Below are 23,340 nucleotides of genomic sequence, written 5' to 3'. Positions count from 1 at the left end.
ATTCTAGTCTGAGCGGATTTTGAAGGCAAGGGCCAGGGTTTCAAAGGAACTAATTGCTAAAGAACCCAGGAATCCCGAAAGAATCTTTGGAATTGAACCCCAAATTTAGCCCAGCCGGAGGAAGGCGCAAGGACACAGGATGGCATCTGACTAGAAGGAAATAGCCAAAGAAGAGACTCCTAAGGAGAAGGTCCATGGATTGGTGCTGCCGGTGCGAGATCAAGAGAAGATGAACTGTTTTGAAGGGGGAAAGCTAGGGGCCTACTGGGCTACCGTTTGGCGGACCACTTAATACACCTCCAGCTCCCTGGATCAGGGGAAGCATTCGCAGCTCTCTAATGAGGCTTGTTCCTTCCTCCTCCTTCTCTTTGTCTGACCAGTCCAGCTTGCCGGAATGCCCCTGATGCGGCCATCCTCTCCAGCCGGCAGGTCACGAGGCCTCCTTGGCTGAGTGGCAGAATGGGGAGCAGGAGAGAAAGAAGGGAAGGAGGGCGGGACTTTGCTCACCTGCCTGAAACGTCGTGACTCTCTCGATGGCTTGCATGCGCACCTCACCCAAAATCCACCCTGGGAGGCAAACCTGCAAGGTAAACACCGGGTAAGCAGGGACGGTTCCTGAGCTTCCCTCCGCCGGCAGCCTCCAGGCTCCTCCGCTGCCTTCAGTCGGCCAACATCGACCGGCGGCTGTCAGCCCGCATCCACCTGCTTCGATCTATGAACCTCCACTAGTTCCCGATTCGACCCATCGCATTCACACACGCATTCACTGCTCCATTCAGCCCACCCCCTACAGATGGGCACGAACCAGGGAAACGTGGCCCTGTCTGTGGCTGACCTATGAACTCAACCACAGATAGAATGGTCCGTCGGGAGCAGAAGGCAGGGTTTTAATAGAGGAAGGGGAGAGGGAGGAGAAGAAAGAGGAGAAGGTGAAGTAAGGGGGAGAAGTAGAAAGAGGAGGAGGAGGACAAGGAGAAGGAGATTGGATTCACTACCCGAAGGAGTCTCCGAGCGGCTCACAATCTCCTTCTCCTCCCCACATCAGACACCCTGTGAGGTAGGTGGAGCTGAGAGAGCTCTAACAGGAACTGCTCTTGAGAGGAACAGCTCTGCGAGAACTTGTGACTGACTCAAGGTCACATCAGCAGGTGCGTGTGCAAGAGTGGGGAATCAAACCCGGTTTTCCCAGAGAAGAGTCCGCGCACTCATCGCTACACCAAACTGGCTCTCCGACTCGGAGTACTTTTCACGCCGTGCCTTCTGGTCCCTGCCAAAGCCGAAGGGCAGGGAGCAGACTGAAGAGCCTCTGAGTTGCATTAAACCCCTGCTTTCTGCTCTAAAGACAAACCGCCACAGACTCTGGAAAGTTCCTGAAAGCTGGTGACGGCAGGCTGCCACCAACTTCGGCTCGTCAAGCAGGAACCCGCTAAAATTAGCCATGAAGCCGAGTCTGGAGCCGCGTCGTGCCCACCCCTACACACGCGCGGGCCATCGGTAGGAACGGAATGGGCAGCCCAGCCCTGTCCCCTTGAAGGTCTGGGCACCTGAGCACCCGCCCTGTCCCTTTGAAGGGATGGGCATCCTCGCTCCACGGACCTAATGGACCCTAATGCACCCGGGGCTCTCGCCGTCTCAAGCGACGGGCCTTCGGGATTCCATTCGCTCACGCTTTCACTCCCCTCCCCCTAGCTGCCCGCTACACACCCCGCTCCCGCTAGCCGACTGCTGCCAGCTTCTGCCAGCCGACCTCATCAGGAGGTTCGGGGCCTGGCGTCCTGCCGGGCTTCAAGAAGCCAGGTACCCCCTGCTTACACTGCAAGCCCTCCCGCTTTCGCGGAAGAACTTGCCTGCTGGAGCCTCTCCCGTCCTTCCGCAAGCCTTTGGATCAGCTCTCCTCCTCCTCTCTCCTGGGCCTTTTTTCTGCCACCTTGCCTCAGTCTGGTGGAGAAACGAAAAGGAGGACTTCAAGGCCACACGGAGAACTCTGGGCCCTTTTTCCCTCAGCCCACCGGGGGACTCCTTCGCTCCCATTCCCACGCCCTGGAAGAGTAGAGCGTAGGGATAGGGAGAGATCTCCTAAATCCACAGAAAACTTCCTAGTCCAGTGGATTGCAGCTCTCTCCTCCCCCTTTTTTGCAAAATGCATCAAGAGTCTTCCTCCTCTTCTTCTTGTTTTATGAACGGAAGACTCCCCTCAAAAAGCGGAATCAAACTTGATCACGGTCGCAAACCCCTCCCCCCCTTTTGCAAATAGAAACCCACCCCTCAGAAGGAGGAGGAGGAGAAGGGTGCTTGCGCGTAGGGTTGGCAATGAATAAGAAGCCAGATTAAGCAAACGCAGTCCTCAAAAAAACCTCTTCCAGCTGCCTCTTAAAGGTTGAAAACGAGGGGGCGAGACACACCTTCGTGGAGAGGACATTCCCTAACCTTGGGGGCTGCTGCCCGAAAGGTCCTCTCTAGTGTTCCCAGCGGATGAAGTTGCTTGCTTAGAGGGACAGTCCAAAAGTCAGTCTTGTGGCTGGCTGTTTTCAAATAATATGCCCATTTGTACACAGGCAGATCTTCAAGGCTTGGCATGCCCACCAAATGCAACCCCAAACGGTTCCCGGGGAGCGGTGTGCGAGTGAGGGGGAGAGGAGAGATCCATTTTCATTGGAACTTCAGAGGGTCCAACCGCTTCCATTCTAGTCTGAGCGGATTTTGAAGGCAAGGGCCAGGGCTTCAAAGGAACTAATTGCTAAAGAACCCAGGAATCCCGAAAGAATCTTTGGAATTGAACCCCAAATTTAGCCCAGCTGGAGGAAGGCGCAAGGACACAGGATGGCATCTGACTAGAAGGAAATAGCCAAAGAAGAGACTCCTAAGGAGAAGGTCCATGGATTGGTGCTGCCGGTGCGAGATCAAGAGAAGATGAACTGTTTTGAAGGGGGAAAGCTAGGGGCCTACTGGGCTACCGTTTGGCGGACCACTTAATACACCTCCAGCTCCCTGGATCAGGGGAAGCATTCGCAGCTCTCTAATGAGGCTTGTTCCTTCCTCCTCCTTCTCTTTGTCTGACCAGTCCAGCTTGCCGGAATGCCCCTGATGCGGCCATCCTCTCCAGCCGGCAGGTCACGAGGCCTCCTTGGCTGAGTGGCAGAATGGGGAGCAGGAGAGAAAGAAGGGAAGGAGGGCGGGACTTTGCTCACCTGCCTGAAACGTCGTGACTCTCTCGATGGCTTGCATGCGCACCTCACCCAAAATCCACCCTGGGAGGCAAACCTGCAAGGTAAACACCGGGTAAGCAGGGACGGTTCCTGAGCTTCCCTCCGCCGGCAGCCTCCAGGCTCCTCCGCTGCCTTCAGTCGGCCAACATCGACCGGCGGCTGTCAGCCCGCATCCACCTGCTTCGATCTATGAACCTCCACTAGTTCCCGATTCGACCCATCGCATTCACACACGCATTCACTGCTCCATTCAGCCCACCCCCTACAGATGGGCACGAACCAGGGAAACGTGGCCCTGTCTGTGGCTGACCTATGAACTCAACCACAGATAGAATGGTCCGTCGGGAGCAGAAGGCAGGGTTTTAATAGAGGAAGGGGAGAGGGAGGAGAAGAAAGAGGAGAAGGTGAAGTAAGGGGGAGAAGTAGAAAGAGGAGGAGGAGGACAAGGAGAAGGAGATTGGATTCACTACCCGAAGGAGTCTCCGAGCGGCTCACAATCTCCTTCTCCTCCCCACATCAGACACCCTGTGAGGTAGGTGGAGCTGAGAGAGCTCTAACAGGAACTGCTCTTGAGAGGAACAGCTCTGCGAGAACTTGTGACTGACTCAAGGTCACATCAGCAGGTGCGTGTGCAAGAGTGGGGAATCAAACCCGGTTTTCCCAGAGAAGAGTCCGCGCACTCATCGCTACACCAAACTGGCTCTCCGACTCGGAGTACTTTTCACGCCGTGCCTTCTGGTCCCTGCCAAAGCCGAAGGGCAGGGAGCAGACTGAAGAGCCTCTGAGTTGCATTAAACCCCTGCTTTCTGCTCTAAAGACAAACCGCCACAGACTCTGGAAAGTTCCTGAAAGCTGGTGACGGCAGGCTGCCACCAACTTCGGCTCGTCAAGCAGGAACCCGCTAAAATTAGCCATGAAGCCGAGTCTGGAGCCGCGTCGTGCCCACCCCTACACACGCGCGGGCCATCGGTAGGAACGGAATGGGCAGCCCAGCCCTGTCCCCTTGAAGGTCTGGGCACCTGAGCACCCGCCCTGTCCCTTTGAAGGGATGGGCATCCTCGCTCCACGGACCTAATGGACCCAAATGCACCCGGGGCTCTCGCCGTCTCAAGCGACGGGCCTTCGGGATTCCATTCGCTCACGCTTTCACTCCCCTCCCCTAGCTGCCCGCTACACACCCCGCTAGCCGACTGCTGCCAGCTTCTGCCAGCCGACCTCATCAGGAGGTTCGGGGCCTGGCGTCCTGCCGGGCTTCAAGAAGCCAGGTACCCCCTGCTTACACTGCAAGCCCTCCCGCTTTCGCGGAAGAACTTGCCTGCTGGAGCCTCTCCCGTCCTTCCGCAAGCCTTTGGATCAGCTCTCCTCCTCCTCTCTCCTGGGCCTTTTTTCTGCCACCTTGCCTCAGTCTGGTGGAGAAACGAAAAGGAGGACTTCAAGGCCACACGGAGAACTCTGGGCCCTTTTTCCCTCAGCCCACCGGGGGACTCCTTCGCTCCCATTCCCACGCCCTGGAAGAGTAGAGCGTAGGGATAGGGAGAGATCTCCTAAATCCACAGAAAACTTCCTAGTCCAGTGGATTGCAGCTCTCTCCTCCCCCTTTTTTGCAAAATGCATCAAGAGTCTTCCTCCTCTTCTTCTTGTTTTATGAACGGAAGACTCCCCTCAAAAAGCGGAATCAAACTTGATCACGGTCGCAAACCCCTCCCCCCCCTTTTGCAAATAGAAACCCACCCCTCAGAAGGAGGAGGAGGAGAAGGGTGCTTGCGCGTAGGGTTGGCAATGAATAAGAAGCCAGATTAGGCAAACGCAGTCCTCAAAAAAACCTCTTCCAGCTGCCTCTTAAAGGTTGAAAACGAGGGGGCGAGACACACCTTCGTGGAGAGGACATTCCCTAACCTTGGGGGCTGCTGCCCGAAAGGTCCTCTCTAGTGTTCCCAGCGGATGAAGTTGCTTGCTTAGAGGGACAGTCCAAAAGTCAGTCTTGTGGCTGGCTGTTTTCAAATAATATGCCCATTTGTACACAGGCAGATCTTCAAGGCTTGGCATGCCCACCAAATGCAACCCCAAACGGTTCCCGGGGAGCGGTGTGCGAGTGAGGGGGAGAGGAGAGATCCATTTTCATTGGAACTTCAGAGGGTCCAACCGCTTCCATTCTAGTCTGAGCGGATTTTGAAGGCAAGGGCCAGGGCTTCAAAGGAACTAATTGCTAAAGAACCCAGGAATCCCGAAAGAATCTTTGGAATTGAACCCCAAATTTAGCCCAGCCGGAGGAAGGCGCAAGGACACAGGATGGCATCTGACTAGAAGGAAATAGCCAAAGAAGAGACTCCTAAGGAGAAGGTCCATGGATTGGTGCTGCCGGTGCGAGATCAAGAGAAGATGAACTGTTTTGAAGGGGGAAAGCTAGGGGCCTACTGGGCTACCGTTTGGCGGACCACTTAATACACCTCCAGCTCCCTGGATCAGGGGAAGCATTCGCAGCTCTCTAATGAGGCTTGTTCCTTCCTCCTCCTTCTCTTTGTCTGACCAGTCCAGCTTGCCGGAATGCCCCTGATGCGGCCATCCTCTCCAGCCGGCAGGTCACGAGGCCTCCTTGGCTGAGTGGCAGAATGGGGAGCAGGAGAGAAAGAAGGGAAGGAGGGCGGGACTTTGCTCACCTGCCTGAAACGTCGTGACTCTCTCGATGGCTTGCATGCGCACCTCACCCAAAATCCACCCTGGGAGGCAAACCTGCAAGGTAAACACCGGGTAAGCAGGGACGGTTCCTGAGCTTCCCTCCGCCGGCAGCCTCCAGGCTCCTCCGCTGCCTTCAGTCGGCCAACATCGACCGGCGGCTGTCAGCCCGCATCCACCTGCTTCGATCTATGAACCTCCACTAGTTCCCGATTCGACCCATCGCATTCACACACGCATTCACTGCTCCATTCAGCCCACCCCCTACAGATGGGCACGAACCAGGGAAACGTGGCCCTGTCTGTGGCTGACCTATGAACTCAACCACAGATAGAATGGTCCGTCGGGAGCAGAAGGCAGGGTTTTAATAGAGGAAGGGGAGAGGGAGGAGAAGAAAGAGGAGAAGGTGAAGTAAGGGGGAGAAGTAGAAAGAGGAGGAGGAGGACAAGGAGAAGGAGATTGGATTCACTACCCGAAGGAGTCTCCGAGCGGCTCACAATCTCCTTCTCCTCCCCACATCAGACACCCTGTGAGGTAGGTGGAGCTGAGAGAGCTCTAACAGGAACTGCTCTTGAGAGGAACAGCTCTGCGAGAACTTGTGACTGACTCAAGGTCACATCAGCAGGTGCGTGTGCAAGAGTGGGGAATCAAACCCGGTTTTCCCAGAGAAGAGTCCGCGCACTCATCGCTACACCAAACTGGCTCTCCGACTCGGAGTACTTTTCACGCCGTGCCTTCTGGTCCCTGCCAAAGCCGAAGGGCAGGGAGCAGACTGAAGAGCCTCTGAGTTGCATTAAACCCCTGCTTTCTGCTCTAAAGACAAACCGCCACAGACTCTGGAAAGTTCCTGAAAGCTGGTGACGGCAGGCTGCCACCAACTTCGGCTCGTCAAGCAGGAACCCGCTAAAATTAGCCATGAAGCCGAGTCTGGAGCCGCGTCGTGCCCACCCCTACACACGCGCGGGCCATCGGTAGGAACGGAATGGGCAGCCCAGCCCTGTCCCCTTGAAGGTCTGGGCACCTGAGCACCCGCCCTGTCCCTTTGAAGGGATGGGCATCCTCGCTCCACGGACCTAATGGACCCTAATGCACCCGGGGCTCTCGCCGTCTCAAGCGACGGGCCTTCGGGATTCCATTCGCTCACGCTTTCACTCCCCTCCCCCTAGCTGCCCGCTACACACCCCGCTCCCGCTAGCCGACTGCTGCCAGCTTCTGCCAGCCGACCTCATCAGGAGGTTCGGGGCCTGGCGTCCTGCCGGGCTTCAAGAAGCCAGGTACCCCCTGCTTACACTGCAAGCCCTCCCGCTTTCGCGGAAGAACTTGCCTGCTGGAGCCTCTCCCGTCCTTCCGCAAGCCTTTGGATCAGCTCTCCTCCTCCTCTCTCCTGGGCCTTTTTTCTGCCACCTTGCCTCAGTCTGGTGGAGAAACGAAAAGGAGGACTTCAAGGCCACACGGAGAACTCTGGGCCCTTTTTCCCTCAGCCCACCGGGGGACTCCTTCGCTCCCATTCCCACGCCCTGGAAGAGTAGAGCGTAGGGATAGGGAGAGATCTCCTAAATCCACAGAAAACTTCCTAGTCCAGTGGATTGCAGCTCTCTCCTCCCCCTTTTTTGCAAAATGCATCAAGAGTCTTCCTCCTCTTCTTCTTGTTTTATGAACGGAAGACTCCCCTCAAAAAGCGGAATCAAACTTGATCACGGTCGCAAACCCCTCCCCCCCCTTTTGCAAATAGAAACCCACCCCTCAGAAGGAGGAGGAGGAGAAGGGTGCTTGCGCGTAGGGTTGGCAATGAATAAGAAGCCAGATTAGGCAAACGCAGTCCTCAAAAAAACCTCTTCCAGCTGCCTCTTAAAGGTTGAAAACGAGGGGGCGAGACACACCTTCGTGGAGAGGACATTCCCTAACCTTGGGGGCTGCTGCCCGAAAGGTCCTCTCTAGTGTTCCCAGCGGATGAAGTTGCTTGCTTAGAGGGACAGTCCAAAAGTCAGTCTTGTGGCTGGCTGTTTTCAAATAATATGCCCATTTGTACACAGGCAGATCTTCAAGGCTTGGCATGCCCACCAAATGCAACCCCAAACGGTTCCCGGGGAGCGGTGTGCGAGTGAGGGGGAGAGGAGAGATCCATTTTCATTGGAACTTCAGAGGGTCCAACCGCTTCCATTCTAGTCTGAGCGGATTTTGAAGGCAAGGGCCAGGGTTTCAAAGGAACTAATTGCTAAAGAACCCAGGAATCCCGAAAGAATCTTTGGAATTGAACCCCAAATTTAGCCCAGCCGGAGGAAGGCGCAAGGACACAGGATGGCATCTGACTAGAAGGAAATAGCCAAAGAAGAGACTCCTAAGGAGAAGGTCCATGGATTGGTGCTGCCGGTGCGAGATCAAGAGAAGATGAACTGTTTTGAAGGGGGAAAGCTAGGGGCCTACTGGGCTACCGTTTGGCGGACCACTTAATACACCTCCAGCTCCCTGGATCAGGGGAAGCATTCGCAGCTCTCTAATGAGGCTTGTTCCTTCCTCCTCCTTCTCTTTGTCTGACCAGTCCAGCTTGCCGGAATGCCCCTGATGCGGCCATCCTCTCCAGCCGGCAGGTCACGAGGCCTCCTTGGCTGAGTGGCAGAATGGGGAGCAGGAGAGAAAGAAGGGAAGGAGGGCGGGACTTTGCTCACCTGCCTGAAACGTCGTGACTCTCTCGATGGCTTGCATGCGCACCTCACCCAAAATCCACCCTGGGAGGCAAACCTGCAAGGTAAACACCGGGTAAGCAGGGACGGTTCCTGAGCTTCCCTCCGCCGGCAGCCTCCAGGCTCCTCCGCTGCCTTCAGTCGGCCAACATCGACCGGCGGCTGTCAGCCCGCATCCACCTGCTTCGATCTATGAACCTCCACTAGTTCCCGATTCGACCCATCGCATTCACACACGCATTCACTGCTCCATTCAGCCCACCCCCTACAGATGGGCACGAACCAGGGAAACGTGGCCCTGTCTGTGGCTGACCTATGAACTCAACCACAGATAGAATGGTCCGTCGGGAGCAGAAGGCAGGGTTTTAATAGAGGAAGGGGAGAGGGAGGAGAAGAAAGAGGAGAAGGTGAAGTAAGGGGGAGAAGTAGAAAGAGGAGGAGGAGGACAAGGAGAAGGAGATTGGATTCACTACCCGAAGGAGTCTCCGAGCGGCTCACAATCTCCTTCTCCTCCCCACATCAGACACCCTGTGAGGTAGGTGGAGCTGAGAGAGCTCTAACAGGAACTGCTCTTGAGAGGAACAGCTCTGCGAGAACTTGTGACTGACTCAAGGTCACATCAGCAGGTGCGTGTGCAAGAGTGGGGAATCAAACCCGGTTTTCCCAGAGAAGAGTCCGCGCACTCATCGCTACACCAAACTGGCTCTCCGACTCGGAGTACTTTTCACGCCGTGCCTTCTGGTCCCTGCCAAAGCCGAAGGGCAGGGAGCAGACTGAAGAGCCTCTGAGTTGCATTAAACCCCTGCTTTCTGCTCTAAAGACAAACCGCCACAGACTCTGGAAAGTTCCTGAAAGCTGGTGACGGCAGGCTGCCACCAACTTCGGCTCGTCAAGCAGGAACCCGCTAAAATTAGCCATGAAGCCGAGTCTGGAGCCGCGTCGTGCCCACCCCTACACACGCGCGGGCCATCGGTAGGAACGGAATGGGCAGCCCAGCCCTGTCCCCTTGAAGGTCTGGGCACCTGAGCACCCGCCCTGTCCCTTTGAAGGGATGGGCATCCTCGCTCCACGGACCTAATGGACCCTAATGCACCCGGGGCTCTCGCCGTCTCAAGCGACGGGCCTTCGGGATTCCATTCGCTCACGCTTTCACTCCCCTCCCCCTAGCTGCCCGCTACACACCCCGCTCCCGCTAGCCGACTGCTGCCAGCTTCTGCCAGCCGACCTCATCAGGAGGTTCGGGGCCTGGCGTCCTGCCGGGCTTCAAGAAGCCAGGTACCCCCTGCTTACACTGCAAGCCCTCCCGCTTTCGCGGAAGAACTTGCCTGCTGGAGCCTCTCCCGTCCTTCCGCAAGCCTTTGGATCAGCTCTCCTCCTCCTCTCTCCTGGGCCTTTTTTCTGCCACCTTGCCTCAGTCTGGTGGAGAAACGAAAAGGAGGACTTCAAGGCCACACGGAGAGCTCTGGGCCCTTTTTCCCTCAGCCCACCGGGGGACTCCTTCGCTCCCATTCCCACGCCCTGGAAGAGTAGAGCGTAGGGATAGGGAGAGATCTCCTAAATCCACAGAAAACTTCCTAGTCCAGTGGATTGCAGCTCTCTCCTCCCCCTTTTTTGCAAAATGCATCAAGAGTCTTCCTCCTCTTCTTCTTGTTTTATGAACGGAAGACTCCCCTCAAAAAGCGGAATCAAACTTGATCACGGTCGCAAACCCCTCCCCCCCCCTTTTGCAAATAGAAACCCACCCCTCAGAAGGAGGAGGAGGAGAAGGGTGCTTGCGCGTAGGGTTGGCAATGAATAAGAAGCCAGATTAGGCAAACGCAGTCCTCAAAAAAACCTCTTCCAGCTGCCTCTTAAAGGTTGAAAACGAGGGGGCGAGACACACCTTCGTGGAGAGGACATTCCCTAACCTTGGGGGCTGCTGCCCGAAAGGTCCTCTCTAGTGTTCCCAGCGGATGAAGTTGCTTGCTTAGAGGGACAGTCCAAAAGTCAGTCTTGTGGCTGGCTGTTTTCAAATAATATGCCCATTTGTACACAGGCAGATCTTCAAGGCTTGGCATGCCCACCAAATGCAACCCCAAACGGTTCCCGGGGAGCGGTGTGCGAGTGAGGGGGAGAGGAGAGATCCATTTTCATTGGAACTTCAGAGGGTCCAACCGCTTCCATTCTAGTCTGAGCGGATTTTGAAGGCAAGGGCCAGGGTTTCAAAGGAACTAATTGCTAAAGAACCCAGGAATCCCGAAAGAATCTTTGGAATTGAACCCCAAATTTAGCCCAGCCGGAGGAAGGCGCAAGGACACAGGATGGCATCTGACTAGAAGGAAATAGCCAAAGAAGAGACTCCTAAGGAGAAGGTCCATGGATTGGTGCTGCCGGTGCGAGATCAAGAGAAGATGAACTGTTTTGAAGGGGGAAAGCTAGGGGCCTACTGGGCTACCGTTTGGCGGACCACTTAATACACCTCCAGCTCCCTGGATCAGGGGAAGCATTCGCAGCTCTCTAATGAGGCTTGTTCCTTCCTCCTCCTTCTCTTTGTCTGACCAGTCCAGCTTGCCGGAATGCCCCTGATGCGGCCATCCTCTCCAGCCGGCAGGTCACGAGGCCTCCTTGGCTGAGTGGCAGAATGGGGAGCAGGAGAGAAAGAAGGGAAGGAGGGCGGGACTTTGCTCACCTGCCTGAAACGTCGTGACTCTCTCGATGGCTTGCATGCGCACCTCACCCAAAATCCACCCTGGGAGGCAAACCTGCAAGGTAAACACCGGGTAAGCAGGGACGGTTCCTGAGCTTCCCTCCGCCGGCAGCCTCCAGGCTCCTCCGCTGCCTTCAGTCGGCCAACATCGACCGGCGGCTGTCAGCCCGCATCCACCTGCTTCGATCTATGAACCTCCACTAGTTCCCGATTCGACCCATCGCATTCACACACGCATTCACTGCTCCATTCAGCCCACCCCCTACAGATGGGCACGAACCAGGGAAACGTGGCCCTGTCTGTGGCTGACCTATGAACTCAACCACAGATAGAATGGTCCGTCGGGAGCAGAAGGCAGGGTTTTAATAGAGGAAGGGGAGAGGGAGGAGAAGAAAGAGGAGAAGGTGAAGTAAGGGGGAGAAGTAGAAAGAGGAGGAGGAGGACAAGGAGAAGGAGATTGGATTCACTACCCGAAGGAGTCTCCGAGCGGCTCACAATCTCCTTCTCCTCCCCACATCAGACACCCTGTGAGGTAGGTGGAGCTGAGAGAGCTCTAACAGGAACTGCTCTTGAGAGGAACAGCTCTGCGAGAACTTGTGACTGACTCAAGGTCACATCAGCAGGTGCGTGTGCAAGAGTGGGGAATCAAACCCGGTTTTCCCAGAGAAGAGTCCGCGCACTCATCGCTACACCAAACTGGCTCTCCGACTCGGAGTACTTTTCACGCCGTGCCTTCTGGTCCCTGCCAAAGCCGAAGGGCAGGGAGCAGACTGAAGAGCCTCTGAGTTGCATTAAACCCCTGCTTTCTGCTCTAAAGACAAACCGCCACAGACTCTGGAAAGTTCCTGAAAGCTGGTGACGGCAGGCTGCCACCAACTTCGGCTCGTCAAGCAGGAACCCGCTAAAATTAGCCATGAAGCCGAGTCTGGAGCCGCGTCGTGCCCACCCCTACACACGCGCGGGCCATCGGTAGGAACGGAATGGGCAGCCCAGCCCTGTCCCCTTGAAGGTCTGGGCACCTGAGCACCCGCCCTGTCCCTTTGAAGGGATGGGCATCCTCGCTCCACGGACCTAATGGACCCTAATGCACCCGGGGCTCTCGCCGTCTCAAGCGACGGGCCTTCGGGATTCCATTCGCTCACGCTTTCACTCCCCTCCCCCTAGCTGCCCGCTACACACCCCGCTCCCGCTAGCCGACTGCTGCCAGCTTCTGCCAGCCGACCTCATCAGGAGGTTCGGGGCCTGGCGTCCTGCCGGGCTTCAAGAAGCCAGGTACCCCCTGCTTACACTGCAAGCCCTCCCGCTTTCGCGGAAGAACTTGCCTGCTAGAGCCTCTCCCGTCCTTCCGCAAGCCTTTGGATCAGCTCTTTTGCTCCTCTCTCCTGGGCCTTTTTTCTGCCACCTTGCCTCAGTCTGGTGGAGAAACGAAAAGGAGGACTTCAAGGCCACACGGAGAACTCTGGGCCCTTTTTCCCTCAGCCCACCGGGGGACTCCTTCGCTCCCATTCCCACGCCCTGGAAGAGTAGAGCGTAGGGATAGGGAGAGATCTCCTAAGTCCACAGAAAACTTCCTAGTCCAGTGGATTGCAGCTCTCTCCTCCCCCTTTTTTGCAAAATGCATCAAGAGTCTTCCTCCTCTTCTTCTTGTTTTATGAACGGAAGACTCCCCTCAAAAAGCGGAATCAAACTTGATCACGGTCGCAAACCCCTCCCCCCCCCTTTTGCAAATAGAAACCCACCCCTCAGAAGGAGGAGGAGGAGAAGGGTGCTTGCGCGTAGGGTTGGCAATGAATAAGAAGCCAGATTAGGCAAACGCAGTCCTCAAAAAAACCTCTTCCAGCTGCCTCTTAAAGGTTGAAAACGAGGGGGCGAGACACACCTTCGTGGAGAGGACATTCCCTAACCTTGGGGGCTGCTGCCCGAAAGGTCCTCTCTAGTGTTCCCAGCGGATGAAGTTGCTTGCTTAGAGGGACAGTCCAAAAGTCAGTCTTGTGGCTGGCTGTTTTCAAATAATATGCCCATTTGTACACAGGCAGATCTTCAAGGCTTGGCATGCCCACCAAATGCAACCCCAAACGGTTCCCGGGGAGCGGTGTGCGAGTGAGGGGGAGAGGAGAGATCCATTTTCATTGGAACTTCAGAGGGTCCAACCGCTTCCATTCTAGTCTGAGCGGATTTTGAAGGCAAGGGCCAGGGTTTCAAAGGAACTAATTGCTAAAGAACCCAGGAATCCCGAAAGAATCTTTGGAATTGAACCCCAAATTTAGCCCAGCCGGAGGAAGGCGCAAGGACACAGGATGGCATCTGACTAGAAGGAAATAGCCAAAGAAGAGACTCCTAAGGAGAAGGTCCATGGATTGGTGCTGCCGGTGCGAGATCAAGAGAAGATGAACTGTTTTGAAGGGGGAAAGCTAGGGGCCTACTGGGCTACCGTTTGGCGGACCACTTAATACACCTCCAGCTCCCTGGATCAGGGGAAGCATTCGCAGCTCTCTAATGAGGCTTGTTCCTTCCTCCTCCTTCTCTTTGTCTGACCAGTCCAGCTTGCCGGAATGCCCCTGATGCGGCCATCCTCTCCAGCCGGCAGGTCACGAGGCCTCCTTGGCTGAGTGGCAGAATGGGGAGCAGGAGAGAAAGAAGGGAAGGAGGGCGGGACTTTGCTCACCTGCCTGAAACGTCGTGACTCTCTCGATGGCTTGCATGCGCACCTCACCCAAAATCCACCCTGGGAGGCAAACCTGCAAGGTAAACACCGGGTAAGCAGGGACGGTTCCTGAGCTTCCCTCCGCCGGCAGCCTCCAGGCTCCTCCGCTGCCTTCAGTCGGCCAACATCGACCGGCGGCTGTCAGCCCGCATCCACCTGCTTCGATCTATGAACCTCCACTAGTTCCCGATTCGACCCATCGCATTCACACACGCATTCACTGCTCCATTCAGCCCACCCCCTACAGATGGGCACGAACCAGGGAAACGTGGCCCTGTCTGTGGCTGACCTATGAACTCAACCACAGATAGAATGGTCCGTCGGGAGCAGAAGGCAGGGTTTTAATAGAGGAAGGGGAGAGGGAGGAGAAGAAAGAGGAGAAGGTGAAGTAAGGGGGAGAAGTAGAAAGAGGAGGAGGAGGACAAGGAGAAGGAGATTGGATTCACTACCCGAAGGAGTCTCCGAGCGGCTCACAATCTCCTTCTCCTCCCCACATCAGACACCCTGTGAGGTAGGTGGAGCTGAGAGAGCTCTAACAGGAACTGCTCTTGAGAGGAACAGCTCTGCGAGAACTTGTGACTGACTCAAGGTCACATCAGCAGGTGCGTGTGCAAGAGTGGGGAATCAAACCCGGTTTTCCCAGAGAAGAGTCCGCGCACTCATCGCTACACCAAACTGGCTCTCCGACTCGGAGTACTTTTCACGCCGTGCCTTCTGGTCCCTGCCAAAGCCGAAGGGCAGGGAGCAGACTGAAGAGCCTCTGAGTTGCATTAAACCCCTGCTTTCTGCTCTAAAGACAAACCGCCACAGACTCTGGAAAGTTCCTGAAAGCTGGTGACGGCAGGCTGCCACCAACTTCGGCTCGTCAAGCAGGAACCCGCTAAAATTAGCCATGAAGCCGAGTCTGGAGCCGCGTCGTGCCCACCCCTACACACGCGCGGGCCATCGGTAGGAACGGAATGGGCAGCCCAGCCCTGTCCCCTTGAAGGTCTGGGCACCTGAGCACCCGCCCTGTCCCTTTGAAGGGATGGGCATCCTCGCTCCACGGACCTAATGGACCCTAATGCACCCGGGGCTCTCGCCGTCTCAAGCGACGGGCCTTCGGGATTCCATTCGCTCACGCTTTCACTCCCCTCCCCCTAGCTGCCCGCTACACACCCCGCTCCCGCTAGCCGACTGCTGCCAGCTTCTGCCAGCCGACCTCATCAGGAGGTTCGGGGCCTGGCGTCCTGCCGGGCTTCAAGAAGCCAGGTACCCCCTGCTTACACTGCAAGCCCTCCCGCTTTCGCGGAAGAACTTGCCTGCTGGAGCCTCTCCCGTCCTTCCGCAAGCCTTTGGATCAGCTCTCCTCCTCCTCTCTCCTGGGCCTTTTTTCTGCCACCTTGCCTCAGTCTGGTGGAGAAACGAAAAGGAGGACTTCAAGGCCACACGGAGAGCTCTGGGCCCTTTTTCCCTCAGCCCACCGGGGGACTCCTTCGCTCCCATTCCCACGCCCTGGAAGAGTAGAGCGTAGGGATAGGGAGAGATCTCCTAAATCCACAGAAAACTTCCTAGTCCAGTGGATTGCAGCTCTCTCCTCCCCCTTTTTTGCAAAATGCATCAAGAGTCTTCCTCCTCTTCTTCTTGTTTTATGAACGGAAGACTCCCCTCAAAAAGCGGAATCAAACTTGATCACGGTCGCAAACCCCTCCCCCCCCTTTTGCAAATAGAAACCCACCCCTCAGAAGGAGGAGGAGGAGAAGGGTGCTTGCGCGTAGGGTTGGCAATGAATAAGAAGCCAGATTAGGCAAACGCAGTCCTCAAAAAAACCTCTTCCAGCTGCCTCTTAAAGGTTGAAAACGAGGGGGCGAGACACACCTTCGTGGAGAGGACATTCCCTAACCTTGGGGGCTGCTGCCCGAAAGGTCCTCTCTAGTGTTCCCAGCGGATGAAGTTGCTTGCTTAGAGGGACAGTCCAAAAGTCAGTCTTGTGGCTGGCTGTTTTCAAATAATATGCCCATTTGTACACAGGCAGATCTTCAAGGCTTGGCATGCCCACCAAATGCAACCCCAAACGGTTCCCGGGGAGCGGTGTGCGAGTGAGGGGGAGAGGAGAGATCCATTTTCATTGGAACTTCAGAGGGTCCAACCGCTTCCATTCTAGTCTGAGCGGATTTTGAAGGCAAGGGCCAGGGTTTCAAAGGAACTAATTGCTAAAGAACCCAGGAATCCCGAAAGAATCTTTGGAATTGAACCCCAAATTTAGCCCAGCCGGAGGAAGGCGCAAGGACACAGGATGGCATCTGACTAGAAGGAAATAGCCAAAGAAGAGACTCCTAAGGAGAAGGTCCATGGATTGGTGCTGCCGGTGCGAGATCAAGAGAAGATGAACTGTTTTGAAGGGGGAAAGCTAGGGGCCTACTGGGCTACCGTTTGGCGGACCACTTAATACACCTCCAGCTCCCTGGATCAGGGGAAGCATTCGCAGCTCTCTAATGAGGCTTGTTCCTTCCTCCTCCTTCTCTTTGTCTGACCAGTCCAGCTTGCCGGAATGCCCCTGATGCGGCCATCCTCTCCAGCCGGCAGGTCACGAGGCCTCCTTGGCTGAGTGGCAGAATGGGGAGCAGGAGAGAAAGAAGGGAAGGAGGGCGGGACTTTGCTCACCTGCCTGAAACGTCGTGACTCTCTCGATGGCTTGCATGCGCACCTCACCCAAAATCCACCCTGGGAGGCAAACCTGCAAGGTAAACACCGGGTAAGCAGGGACGGTTCCTGAGCTTCCCTCCGCCGGCAGCCTCCAGGCTCCTCCGCTGCCTTCAGTCGGCCAACATCAACCGGCGGCTGTCAGCCCGCATCCACCTGCTTCGATCTATGAACCTCCACTAGTTCCCGATTCGACCCATCGCATTCACACACGCATTCACTGCTCCATTCAGCCCACCCCCTACAGATGGGCACGAACCAGGGAAACGTGGCCCTGTCTGTGGCTGACCTATGAACTCAACCACAGATAGAATGGTCCGTCGGGAGCAGAAGGCAGGGTTTTAATAGAGGAAGGGGAGAGGGAGGAGAAGAAAGAGGAGAAGGTGAAGTAAGGGGGAGAAGTAGAAAGAGGAGGAGGAGGACAAGGAGAAGGAGATTGGATTCACTACCCGAAGGAGTCTCCGAGCGGCTCACAATCTCCTTCTCCTCCCCACATCAGACACCCTGTGAGGTAGGTGGAGCTGAGAGAGCTCTAACAGGAACTGCTCTTGAGAGGAACAGCTCTGCGAGAACTTGTGACTGACTCAAGGTCACATCAGCAGGTGCGTGTGCAAGAGTGGGGAATCAAACCCGGTTTTCCCAGAGAAGAGTCCGCGCACTCATCGCTACACCAAACTGGCTCTCCGACTCGGAGTACTTTTCACGCCGTGCCTTCTGGTCCCTGCCAAAGCCGAAGGGCAGGGAGCAGACTGAAGAGCCTCTGAGTTGCATTAACCCCCTGCTTTCTGCTCTAAAGACAAACCGCCACAGACTCTGGAAAGTTCCTGAAAGCTGGTGACGGCAGGCTGCCACCAACTTCGGCTCGTCAAGCAGGAACCCGCTAAAATTAGCCATGAAGCCGAGTCTGGAGCCGCGTCGTGCCCACCCCTACACACGCGCGGGCCATCGGTAGGAACGGAATGGGCAGCCCAGCCCTGTCCCCTTGAAGGTCTGGGCACCTGAGCACCCACCCTGTCCCTTTGAAGGGATGGGCATCCTCGCTCCACGGACCTAATGGACCCTAATGCACCCGGGGCTCTCGCCGTCTCAAGCGACGGGCCTTCGGGATTCCATTCGCTCACGCTTTCACTCCCCTCCCCCTAGCTGCCCGCTACACACCCCGCTCCCGCTAGCCGACTGCTGCCAGCTTCTGCCAGCCGACCTCATCAGGAGGTTCGGGGCCTGGCGTCCTGCCGGGCTTCAAGAAGCCAGGTACCCCCTGCTTACACTGCAAGCCCTCCCGCTTTCGCGGAAGAACTTGCCTGCTGGAGCCTCTCCCGTCCTTCCGCAAGCCTTTGGATCAGCTCTCCTCCTCCTCTCTCCTGGGCCTTTTTTCTGCCACCTTGCCTCAGTCTGGTGGAGAAACGAAAAGGAGGACTTCAAGGCCACACGGAGAGCTCTGGGCCCTTTTTCCCTCAGCCCACCGGGGGACTCCTTCGCTCCCATTCCCACGCCCTGGAAGAGTAGAGCGTAGGGATAGGGAGAGATCTCCTAAATCCACAGAAAACTTCCTAGTCCAGTGGATTGCAGCTCTCTCCTCCCCCTTTTTTGCAAAATGCATCAAGAGTCTTCCTCCTCTTCTTCTTGTTTTATGAACGGAAGACTCCCCTCAAAAAGCGGAATCAAACTTGATCACGGTCGCAAACCCCTCCCCCCCCTTTTGCAAATAGAAACCCACCCCTCAGAAGGAGGAGGAGGAGAAGGGTGCTTGCGCGTAGGGTTGGCAATGAATAAGAAGCCAGATTAGGCAAACGCAGTCCTCAAAAAAACCTCTTCCAGCTGCCTCTTAAAGGTTGAAAACGAGGGGGCGAGACACACCTTCGTGGAGAGGACATTCCCTAACCTTGGGGGCTGCTGCCCGAAAGGTCCTCTCTAGTGTTCCCAGCGGATGAAGTTGCTTGCTTAGAGGGACAGTCCAAAAGTCAGTCTTGTGGCTGGCTGTTTTCAAATAATATGCCCATTTGTACACAGGCAGATCTTCAAGGCTTGGCATGCCCACCAAATGCAACCCCAAACGGTTCCCGGGGAGCGGTGTGCGAGTGAGGGGGAGAGGAGAGATCCATTTTCATTGGAACTTCAGAGGGTCCAACCGCTTCCATTCTAGTCTGAGCGGATTTTGAAGGCAAGGGCCAGGGTTTCAAAGGAACTAATTGCCAAAGAACCCAGGAATCCCGAAAGAATCTTTGGAATTGAACCCCAAATTTAGCCCAGCCGGAGGAAGGCGCAAGGACACAGGATGGCATCTGACTAGAAGGAAATAGCCAAAGAAGAGACTCCTAAGGAGAAGGTCCATGGATTGGTGCTGCCGGTGCGAGATCAAGAGAAGATGAACTGTTTTGAAGGGGGAAAGCTAGGGGCCTACTGGGCTACCGTTTGGCGGACCACTTAATACACCTCCAGCTCCCTGGATCAGGGGAAGCATTCGCAGCTCTCTAATGAGGCTTGTTCCTTCCTCCTCCTTCTCTTTGTCTGACCAGTCCAGCTTGCCGGAATGCCCCTGATGCGGCCATCCTCTCCAGCCGGCAGGTCACGAGGCCTCCTTGGCTGAGTGGCAGAATGGGGAGCAGGAGAGAAAGAAGGGAAGGAGGGCGGGACTTTGCTCACCTGCCTGAAACGTCGTGACTCTCTCGATGGCTTGCATGCGCACCTCACCCAAAATCCACCCTGGGAGGCAAACCTGCAAGGTAAACACCGGGTAAGCAGGGACGGTTCCTGAGCTTCCCTCCGCCGGCAGCCTCCAGGCTCCTCCGCTGCCTTCAGTCGGCCAACATCAACCGGCGGCTGTCAGCCCGCATCCACCTGCTTCGATCTATGAACCTCCACTAGTTCCCGATTCGACCCATCGCATTCACACACGCATTCACTGCTCCATTCAGCCCACCCCCTACAGATGGGCACGAACCAAGGAAACGTGGCCCTGTCTGTGGCTGACCTATGAACTCAACCACAGATAGAATGGTCCGTCGGGAGCAGAAGGCAGGGTTTTAATAGAGGAAGGGGAGAGGGAGGAGAAGAAAGAGGAGAAGGTGAAGTAAGGGGGAGAAGTAGAAAGAGGAGGAGGGGGACAAGGAGAAGGAGATTGGATTCACTACCCGAAGGAGTCTCCGAGCGGCTCACAATCTCCTTCTCCTCCCCACATCAGACACCCTGTGAGGTAGGTGGAGCTGAGAGAGCTCTAACAGGAACTGCTCTTGAGAGGAACAGCTCTGCGAGAACTTGTGACTGACTCAAGGTCACATCAGCAGGTGCGTGTGCAAGAGTGGGGAATCAAACCCGGTTTTCCCAGAGAAGAGTCCGCGCACTCATCGCTACACCAAACTGGCTCTCCGACTCGGAGTACTTTTCACGCCGTGCCTTCTGGTCCCTGCCAAAGCCGAAGGGCAGGGAGCAGACTGAAGAGCCTCTGAGTTGCATTAAACCCCTGCTTTCTGCTCTAAAGACAAACCGCCACAGACTCTGGAAAGTTCCTGAAAGCTGGTGACGGCAGGCTGCCACCAACTTCGGCTCGTCAAGCAGGAACCCGCTAAAATTAGCCATGAAGCCGAGTCTGGAGCCGCGTCGTGCCCACCCCTACACACGCGCGGGCCATCGGTAGGAACGGAATGGGCAGCCCAGCCCTGTCCCCTTGAAGGTCTGGGCACCTGAGCACCCACCCTGTCCCTTTGAAGGGATGGGCATCCTCGCTCCACGGACCTAATGGACCCTAATGCACCCGGGGCTCTCGCCGTCTCAAGCGACGGGCCTTCGGGATTCCATTCGCTCACGCTTTCACTCCCCTCCCCCTAGCTGCCCGCTACACACCCCGCTCCCGCTAGCCGACTGCTGCCAGCTTCTGCCAGCCGACCTCATCAGGAGGTTCGGGGCCTGGCGTCCTGCCGGGCTTCAAGAAGCCAGGTACCCCCTGCTTACACTGCAAGCCCTCCCGCTTTCGCGGAAGAACTTGCCTGCTGGAGCCTCTCCCGTCCTTCCCCAAGCCTTTGGATCAGCTCTCCTCCTCCTCTCTCCTGGGCCTTTTTTCTGCCACCTTGCCTCAGTCTGGTGGAGAAACGAAAAGGAGGACTTCAAGGCCACACGGAGAACTCTGGGCCCTTTTTCCCTCAGCCCACCGGGGGACTCCTTCGCTCCTTCGCTCCCATTCCCACCTGCTTCGATCTATGAACCTCCACTAGTTCCCGATTCGACCCATCGCATTCACACACGCATTCACTGCTCCATTCAGCCCACCCCCTACAGATGGGCACGAACCAGGGAAACGTGGCCCTGTCTGTGGCTGACCTATGAACTCAACCACAGATAGAATGGTCCGTCGGGAGCAGAAGGCAGGGTTTTAATAGAGGAAGGGGAGAGGGAGGAGAAGAAAGAGGAGAAGGTGAAGTAAGGGGGAGAAGTAGAAAGAGGAAGAACTTGCCTGCTGGAGCCTCTCCCGTCCTTCCGCAAGCCTTTGGATCAGCTCTCCTCCTCCTCTCTCCTGGGCCTTTTTTCTGCCACCTTGCCTCAGTCTGGTGGAGAAACGAAAAGGAGGACTTCAAGGCCACACGGAGAACTCTGGGCCCTTTTTCCCTCAGCCCACCGGGGGACTCCTTCGCTCCCATTCCCACGCCCTGGAAGAGTAGAGCGTAGGGATAGGGAGAGATCTCCTAAATCCACAGAAAACTTCCTAGTCCAGTGGATTGCAGCTCTCTCCTCCCCCTTTTTTGCAAAATGCATCAAGAGTCTTCCTCCTCTTCTTGTTTTATGAACGGAAGACTCCCCTCAAAAAGCGGAATCAAACTTGATCACGGTCGCAAACCCCTCCCCCCCCCTTTTGCAAATAGAAACCCACCCCTCAGAAGGAGGAGGAGGAGAAGGGTGCTTGCGCGTAGGGTTGGCATTGAATAAGAAGCCAGATTAGGCAAACGCAGTCCTCAAAAAAACCTCTTCCAGCTGCCTCTTAAAGGTTGAAAACGAGGGGGCGAGACACACCTTCGTGGAGAGGACATTCCCTAACCTTGGGGGCTGCTGCCCGAAAGGTCCTCTCTAGTGTTCCCAGCGGATGAAGTTGCTTGCTTAGAGGGACAGTCCAAAAGTCAGTCTTGTGGCTGGCTGTTTTCAAATAATATGCCCATTTGTACACAGGCAGATCTTCAAGGCTTGGCATGCCCACCAAATGCAACCCCAAACGGTTCCCGGGGAGCGGTGTGCGAGTGAGGGGGAGAGGAGAGATCCATTTTCATTGGAACTTCAGAGGGTCCAACCGCTTCCATTCTAGTCTGAGCGGATTTTGAAGACAAGGGCCAGGGCTTCAAAGGAACTAATTGCTAAAGAACCCAGGAATCCCGAAAGAATCTTTGGAATTGAACCCCAAATTTAGCCCAGCCGGAGGAAGGCGCAAGGACACAGGATGGCATCTGACTAGAAGGAAATAGCCAAAGAAGAGACTCCTAAGGAGAAGGTCCATGGATTGGTGCTGCCGGTGCGAGATCAAGAGAAGATGAACTGTTTTGAAGGGGGAAAGCTAGGGGCCTACTGGGCTACCGTTTGGCGGACCACTTAATACACCTCCAGCTCCCTGGATCAGGGGAAGCATTCGCAGCTCTCTAATGAGGCTTGTTCCTTCCTCCTCCTTCTCTTTGTCTGACCAGTCCAGCTTGCCGGAATGCCCCTGATGCGGCCATCCTCTCCAGCCGGCAGGTCACGAGGCCTCCTTGGCTGAGTGGCAGAATGGGGAGCAGGAGAGAAAGAAGGGAAGGAGGGCGGGACTTTGCTCACCTGCCTGAAACGTCGTGACTCTCTCGATGGCTTGCATGCGCACCTCACCCAAAATCCACCCTGGGAGGCAAACCTGCAAGGTAAACACCGGGTAAGCAGGGACGGTTCCTGAGCTTCCCTCCGCCGGCAGCCTCCAGGCTCCTCCGCTGCCTTCAGTCGGCCAACATCAACCGGCGGCTGTCAGCCCGCATCCACCTGCTTTGATCTATGAACCTCCACTAGTTCCCGATTCGACCCATCGCATTCACACACGCATTCACTGCTCCATTCAGCCCACCCCCTACAGATGGGCACGAACCAGGGAAACGTGGCCCTGTCTGTGGCTGACCTATGAACTCAACCACATATAGAATGGTCCGTCGGGAGCAGAAGGCAGGATTTTAATAGAGGAAGGGGAGAGGGAGGAGAAGAAAGAGGAGAAGGTGAAGTAAGGGGGAGAAGTAGAAAGAGGAGGAGGGGGACAAGGAGAAGGAGATTGGATTCACTACCCGAAGGAGTCTCCGAGCGGCTCACAATCTCCTTCTCCTCCCCACATCAGACACCCTGTGAGGTAGGTGGAGCTGAGAGAGCTCTAACAGGAACTGCTCTTGAGAGGAACAGCTCTGCGAGAACTTGTGACTGACTCAAGGTCACATCAGCAGGTGCGTGTGCAAGAGTGGGGAATCAAACCCGGTTTTCCCAGAGAAGAGTCCGCGCACTCATCGCTACACCAAACTGGCTCTCCGACTCGGAGTACTTTTCACGCCGTGCCTTCTGGTCCCTGCCAAAGCCGAAGGGCAGGGAGCAGACTGAAGAGCCTCTGAGTTGCATTAAACCCCTGCTTTCTGCTCTAAAGACAAACCGCCACAGACTCTGGAAAGTTCCTGAAAGCTGGTGACGGCAGGCTGCCACCAACTTCGGCTCGTCAAGCAGGAACCCGCT

Source organism: Heteronotia binoei, chromosome 1 (genome assembly GCF_032191835.1).
Source record: "Heteronotia binoei isolate CCM8104 ecotype False Entrance Well chromosome 1, APGP_CSIRO_Hbin_v1, whole genome shotgun sequence".
Taxonomy (NCBI): Eukaryota; Metazoa; Chordata; class Lepidosauria; order Squamata; family Gekkonidae; genus Heteronotia; species Heteronotia binoei.
The sequence above is the reverse complement of the archived record's forward strand: the minus strand, read 5'-3'. Positions refer to the sequence as shown.